Raw genomic sequence first — 7,821 nt, forward strand, 5'->3', positions numbered from 1 at the left:
AAGACAAAAATCCACCGTGTGCCGGCCCATATAGAGGGCTTGGGGCACTAGAGGATACGAGCTAGGTTGCTATACGATCGTAAGAAAAGCTAGGTCAGCTAACTACAGATCAAATAGGAGCTGCGATCTTCGGGTAGCTCACCACATTCACTATATCACACAAACCTTCTATGCCTACTCCAAGCTTCATAGAGAGGTCCTAAACAGCGCTCTAGGCACCATTTTGTCCCTATAGCGAGTGAAGTCGGTAATATAGGCCGGCCCATCTAGCAACAAGCTGCTATTTTGTCACCTGTATTTTTCAGTTGACTGGTTAAATGGTTGGCCAGTTGACCTTTGACCATAAAAAAATCACAAATTTGGAAAAGTTCAAAATTGAAAAAAAAAGTTAGCGGATTTGTAAAAATCATAAATTTGAAAAAGTTTGGTAAATTGGAAAAGTTTGCAAATTCAAAAATATATCATTGAGTTTGTCAAAAAAATCGCAGATTTCAAAAATGCTCGCAAAAATTGAACAAATGTTGGTGAAATTGGGGAAATGTTACAAGATTTAAAAAACATGAATTTGGAAAAAGTTTGCGCATTTAAAAAATAAAAAAGGGAAAAGGTAAACTTGGGAAACATAAAGAACGAAAAGAAAAAATAAGAAGGAAAAAACATAAACATAAATGTCAAACAAAGAGCCGGTCTAGAAAAGCGAGAAACAAAAAGAAAAAAACGCTGGAAGCTTCCCGAAACCGGCTGGGAAGCTTCCATAAGCTTACCAAAACCTGGACGAGTTTCATGCTAGGTACCTAACGATGGGTTGGCTCATTGTGCTAGCGAGGGATTCGGGCATGGGCGCCAGTTAGCAGATAAGCGTGTAACTGGCGCCTTAAGTGCCAAATAGGGATGGACGGTTTCATGAGGAAGAAACCATTGTCACCCCACCCTATAGACCGTGATAAGGACATCATGGATGGCATCCCCGCAAGGCACCTCAAATATCCTAGACCTATAGTCTTGTATGCGGGCAAGTTTGCTAGTGCAAGACCGACAACCACGGGTTGGGCCGCTGCGGCCTTCACAAGGCTCACTTCTGTTTTGTCACATGTATTGTATCATGTGATCTTCACCGCGTGATTCCGCTTCTTGGAACATTTGTTGTCGTGCGACGAAGGGATAATCTGCCTCCATGTAGATGTCTTCGTTGTTGACAATCCACTTGAAGGCTTTCCTTGGGAGAACTACTAGTGCAATTTTTGTTGGTTGTGTCACAATTCACAAGCATTTGCGTCGAGAGGCAAAATGGAGCCTTGCCAGTCAGAGGCAGAGCTATGTCTTACTAGGGGGCATGGCCCCCTTCCCCGGCTTCGGTCTAAAAGTTGGGGGGAAATGGAAGGTTTGGTTACAACAGTTTTTAGCCTTCCATCCCTAGGAAACTCGGTTTTTATCTTTCACCCCACCCCACACCCTCTCAGCAAATCTCTAACTCCGCCATTGTTGTCAGTCTAGATGCTCTGCAAGCTCTTGATGCTCGCTATTGTCGCTAGCTCCTAGCAACATTATATAGTTGCGTACACAATAAGGAGATGACAATCCGTGAGTAGTAGTAGTAGATGCAGGCATGAGCCGGTCTACGTGTCTCGGACGTAATGCCTATATACATGATCATTGCCTTGAGCATCTTCATAATTATGCGTTTTCTATCAATTACCCAACAGTAATTTTTTTACCCATCATATGCTATGTTCAAGAGAGAAATCTGTAGTGAAAACTATGACCACGGGTCTATCTTTATCATATATTAAAATTTAAAAATATCTTGCTGCAATCTATTTACTTTTATTTTATTTTGTGTTTTTGTTTATCTATCTATCTATCACTACGAGATTTGATCCTTATAATTAACCACCAAGGGATTGACAACCCCTTGTTTGCGTTGGGTACAAGTATTTGTTATTTTGTGTGTAGGTATTGTTCACAAGGTCTTGTGTGGTTCTCCTATTGAATTGATAATCTTAGTTCTTAACTGAGAGAAATGCTTATCTCTATTGTACTGCATCATTCTCTCCTTTTCAGGCAAATCCAAACGCATCTCACAAGTAGCAAAGTACAACCAGTTTGGCAAATTACATTTGTTGCCCCTGCCTCAACGCACGCTCTGTTCACTTATAGCAGAGACCTACTAAGCTAGTATGGGTTCGTTGCTGGGCCTCATGGCCGGCCTCCCCTGTGACAGTCTTGAACGTACGAGCCATCATGCTCCGTTCTCTCTTCTCTACTCTCTTCTTCAATCGTTGTGTCTCGGTCTTCATCAAGGCCGTGACAGTCTAATATCAAGACAACTTCTCGTGGGCACAATCACCTCACCAAATCCTCTTGAATTTATTATCTTTGTGCAGAACCAAAAAAATTATCTAAAGGAGTGTAAAATTAGACTATAATGTTTTCACCTGATTCAAGATAGAGCCCTGCTTCGGTACCATCCCTTCACAAAACGTATAAAGGGTAATACTTACCTTTGTCCACTTTTGTATGCACGGTGGATCGGTCGCTGGATGCCATACGATAAAGTGTTATTTGCTCGTCCTGGGCATGTCCCTTATATTTTTTTTCTTTTTTCTCTTAAAGCTTCGAAAAAGGAAAGCACACAGATGGGAGTCGAACTCTAGCACTCCACCTTTAGCTCTGCATGTGATAACCACTGGGACAATAACCCTATTGTGCAATTTTATTTCTTTCTACCCTCTTGTGGAAATATAACGCTAATAAAAAAGTGCGCTTCTGATCTGCTTATTTTTTGCTTGGCCGGTTTTCTTTTGGGCTTTTTGTTTTCTTTCCTTTTCTTAATTCACAAACTTTTCAAAATTTGTTGAATTGTGGATTTATGATGTAATATTCTTTTGCGGTGTGTTTGTCGAGATCCGATGAATTGTGGATTTATGATCAGATTTTCTATGAATATCATTTGAATCTTCTTTGAATTCTTATATGCATGATTTGATATCTTTGTAATTCTCTTCGAACTATCAGTTTGGTTGGTCAACTAAATTTATTTTTCTTGCAGTGGGAGAAGTGCTTAGCTTTGGGTTCAATCTTGCGGTGTCCTCACCCAATGGCAAAGTAGGGGTAGCGATGCATGTATTGTATTGTTGCCATCGAGGATAAAAAGATGGGGTTTACATCATATTTCTTGAGTTTATTCCTCTACATCATGTCATCTTATTTAAAGCGTTACTCTGTTCTTCATGAACTTAATACTCTAGATGCAGGCAGGAGTCGGTCGATGTGTGGAGTAATAGTAGTAGATGCAGGCATGAGTTGGTCTACTTGACACGGACGTGATGCCTATATTACATAATCATTGCCTTGAATATCATCATAACTTTGCGCATTTCTATCAATTACTTGACAGTAATTTGTCCACCCACCATATTATTTGCCCTCAAGAGAGAAGCATCTAGTGAAACCTATGGCCCCCGAGTCTATTTTCCATCATATTAGTTTCCGATCTACTATTTTGTAATCTTTTATTTTCAGATCTATAAACCAAAAAATTCAAAAATATTTTATCTTTCGTTTAGTTTTATTTATTTATCTCTATCAGATCTCACCTTTGCAAGTGACCGTGAAGGGGTTGACAATCCCTTTATCGCGTTGGGTGCAAGTGTTTGATTGTTTGTGCAGGTATTGGTGATTTGTGCGTTCTTCTCCTACTGGATTGATACCTTGGTTCTTAACTGAGGGAAATACTTATCTCTACTATGCTGCATCACCCTTTCCTCTTCAAGGAAAAAACCAACACAAGATCAAGAAGTAGCACTCGGAAGGTCTGCGAAGGCGTCCGAGGAAGCCAGATTTGTATCAGCTGGGCGAACCTGATGTCACCAAAAATGCATCAAAGCAAATATGGCTTACCGGCAGCGTTTTCCCTGACTTATTGAAGCTCCTCGCGGTCTCCCCGGGCCTGGGTCTGAGCCTCTTTGCATGTCGAGCTCAATTTCTCGATCTTGGCGGATTTCTTCTTCTGGTCCTCCTGAAGGACGTCGCTCTCTGCGTACAAGCCTTTCAGGTCATCCTCAACCTCGATGACCCGGGCTTGGTCCTTGCCTCGGGCCGCCTTATCCTCGGCCAGCTCTTCACTGGCCTTCTTCGCCACCGTCCTTTGCTGCTCGGCTTCTTGCTGAGCCTTTTTTAGTTCAGCCTTGCGGGCCTCAAGCTTCGCAGTGGCAGCTGACAAAAACAACCAAAAACGTCAACTATTAATAGTTAATGTTGCCATTATAAAATACTTTCAGCTCAAGACCAGATTTTTGCTTACCTTGGACCCCATAGATATGCTTCTTCATCAGGTCCATGTCCTCCTCAGACCACGCCGGCTTGTGGTTCAGCTCCGCCAACTCATCAGAGTTAGAGGCTGGAGCCGAAGCCGAGGCCTGTAAGCTAAGTTGTTAGTTATATCCGATGTCGATTTCGATCCTCTGGCTGGCTTTGTCAATCCAACCAGAGTCTTGGGGGCTAATGCATATTCGCTCCTAAATGAATTATACAAACAACCCCGAAGTTAGTTTTAGAAACTAACTTAGGGCTCGGGAGCTACTGCTTATTACACACCTATGTGTATTTGCAGTTTATCTTTGTATAGTCTTGAGACAATTCTTTTCAGCTATGTCCGTCAAAGGCTATTGGATAGATTGAGTGTCAAACTAAACTACATATAAATCCCAAAAATAGTAAACAAGGTTATGTAGAACGTACCTCAAAACCTTTTAAAAGGCCTTTGAAGACCTCTCAGATTCCGGTCTCTGCAGACCGAAAGCTGCTCAGCGCCGTGCCAAGGGCACGGTGCTCTTCTATGATGGAGGAGCTTGTCAAGGCCACCTGCATCTCCTCAGGCCATCCCTTTTAGGCCTGCTCTAGAGTAGGAGGGGTGGGCGGAGTCACCTCAACTCTAGCCCTCGTAGAGGTGGGGATGGAAGTCTCCGACCTTTGTGATGGTACCGAGGCAGCCGGGGCCGTGGACTTGGGTTGGCCGAGCCCTCTCCTTCCTTGACCAAAGGGATTTCTTACCTTTGGTCATCGGTGGCCGAGGTTTGGAACTCGGCCGTAGAAACACCAATAACGGCCTCCATATTGACAGTGGAGGGGGCCTAGTGCGATATCGCCTCCCCTAGCTTGTCATGAGCAGGGGAGTGCGGGGTGTGCTCGACGGTTCCGCTCTCTGCCATAAAGAACGAGGGGAGCTCGTTCACCGAGGTCCTGTCGATGAGGAAGACACACTGCAGGCTTTAAAAGCAGGCAGGTGGTCATGTATTAAGGACAAATATCCGAGAACATGTTCTGTAAAATGTACCAAGCTACATACCTCCTTGGTGCAGGCTTCTCCCTGCGTGGCTGAAGGAGGTTGTCCTATGAAGAATGAGAGAACACGACCATGGCAGGGATGGATGGCTTGCGTGGCTGGGCTACGAAGGCCTTTAGGAGCCGCCTGCGATCCCGAGGAGGGTTACCCTCCTCGGAGTCTTTGGACGCTGCCCTTTTTCAATATTGGGGGAGGACACACCCTCCCCCTCACCTTATTCTTATTCCTCCTCATGGACGGAGGAAGCGTGAGTGTCCTCAGATCTTGTATGTGAAGGACCTTGGAGGCCAAGACCTCCTATTTTCTTTGTATCTTTTTTCTTCTTACCAGAACTGTGTAAGGGGCCTCGGCCAAGAGAGCCCCAAGCTGAGGAGACCGGACCTCTGCTATTACCTCAGTTGGGTTGTTCTTGGTGTCAAGGCTGCAGTCTGGCCCCTCTTCAGGGAATTCATTTTGAGATGGCTGATGTCTACTACACAACCTTCTTCTTGTAGACGTTGTTGGGCCTCCAAGTGCAGAGGTTTGTAGGACAGTAGCAAATTTCCCTCAAGTGGATGACCTAAGATTTATCAATCGGTAGGAGGCGTAGGATGAAGATGGTCTCTCTCAAGCAACCCTGCAACCAAATAACAAAGAGTCTCTTGTGTCCCCAACACACCCAATACAATGGCAAATTGTATAGGTGCACTAGTTCGGCGAAGAGATGGTGATACAAGTGCAATATGGATGGTAGATATATGTATTTGTAATCTGAAAATATGAAAACAGCAAGGTAGCAAGTGATAAAAGTGAGCGTAAACGGTATTGCAATGCTAGGAAACAAGGCCTAGGGTTCATACTTTCACTAGTGCAAGTTCTCTCACCAATAATAACATAATTGGATCATATAACTATCCCTCAACATGCAACAAAGAGTCACTCCAAAGTCACTAATAGCGGAGAACAAACGAAGAGATTATGGTAGGGTACGAAACCACCTCAAAGTTATCCTTTCTGATCGATCTATTCAAGAGTCCGTAGTAAAATAACACGAAGCTATTCTTTCCGTTCGATCTATCCTAGAGTTCATACTAGAATAACACCTTAAGACGCAAATCAACCAAAACCCTAATGTCACCTAGATACTCCAATGTCACCTCAAGTATCCGTGGGTATGATTATACGATATGCATCACCCAATCTCAGGCTCATCTATTCAACCAACACAAAGAACTTCAAAGAGTGCCCCAAAGTTTCTACCGGAGAGTCAAGACGAAAACGTGTGCCAACCCCTATGCATAAGTTCACGAGGTCACTTGGGATCACGTGATATCCCATTGTCACCACAGATAAGCACGTGCAAGACATACATCAAGTGTTCTGAAATCCTTAAAGACTCAATCCGATAAGATAACTTCAAAGGGAAAACTCAATCCATTACAAGAGAGTAGAGGGGGAGAAACATCATAGATCCAACTATAATAGCAAAGCTCGCGATACATCAAGATCGTTCCAAATCAAGAACACGAGAGAGAGAGAGAGAGAGAGATCAAACACATAGCTACTGGTACATACCCTCAGCCCCGAGGGTGAACTACTCCCTCCTTGTCATGGAGAGTGTCGGGATGATGAAGATGGCCACCGGAGAGGGATTCCCCCCTCCGGCAGGGTGCCAGAATGGGTCTAGATTGGTTTTCGGTGGCTACAAAGGCTTGCGGCAGCGGAACTCCCGATATAGGTTTCTTTCTGGAAGTTTGGGGTTATATAAGAGGTGTTGGAGTCGGGAACAAGTCAGGGGGTCCCCGAGGCGGCCACGAGGTAGGGGGCGTGCCCAGGGGGTAGGGCGCGCCCCCCACTCTCGTGGTGGCCTCGGGACTCTTCTGGCCCACCTCCGGTACTCCGTGGTCTTCTTCTAGTCCAAAAATGATCTCCGTGAAATTTCAGGTCAATTGGACTCCGTTTGGTTTTCCTTTTCTGTGATACTCAAAAACAAGCAAAAAACAGAAACTGGCACTAGGCTCTAGGTTAATATGTTAGTCCCAAAAACATATAAAATAGCTTATAAATGCATATAAAACATCCTAGATGGAAAATATAATAGCATGGAACAATCAAAAATTATAGATACGTTGGAGACGTATCAACGGCTTGAAAAGCGATGTCTACATCCCGTCTAAGTTAGTACGGAAAAAGTTCCACACTGTTGCCACATCCTCGGGCTTATAAAGCCACCTCGGATTTTCCCAGAGTTGGAGGGGGAGGATGCGGCGATGGAGCATCACGTCGATCACATCCACTAGCTTGATGCCCTTGTCCTCCAGGGACTTGATCTTCTTCTGGAGCACCTCCGCCTCCTCCGGATGGCCCCAATCCAGGCCTTTCTTCAACTAGGAGACTAGTCTCCTAGGAGGCCTGACCGAGAAGGGTAGAATTCCCGCCTGGACTTCAGTGAGCGGCTCACTAATATAGAACCACTCGCGCTGCCATGTCTTGATCGT

This window comes from Triticum urartu, chromosome 2 (assembly GCF_003073215.2).
Source record: "Triticum urartu cultivar G1812 chromosome 2, Tu2.1, whole genome shotgun sequence".
Lineage (NCBI taxonomy): Eukaryota > Viridiplantae > Streptophyta > Magnoliopsida > Poales > Poaceae > Triticum > Triticum urartu.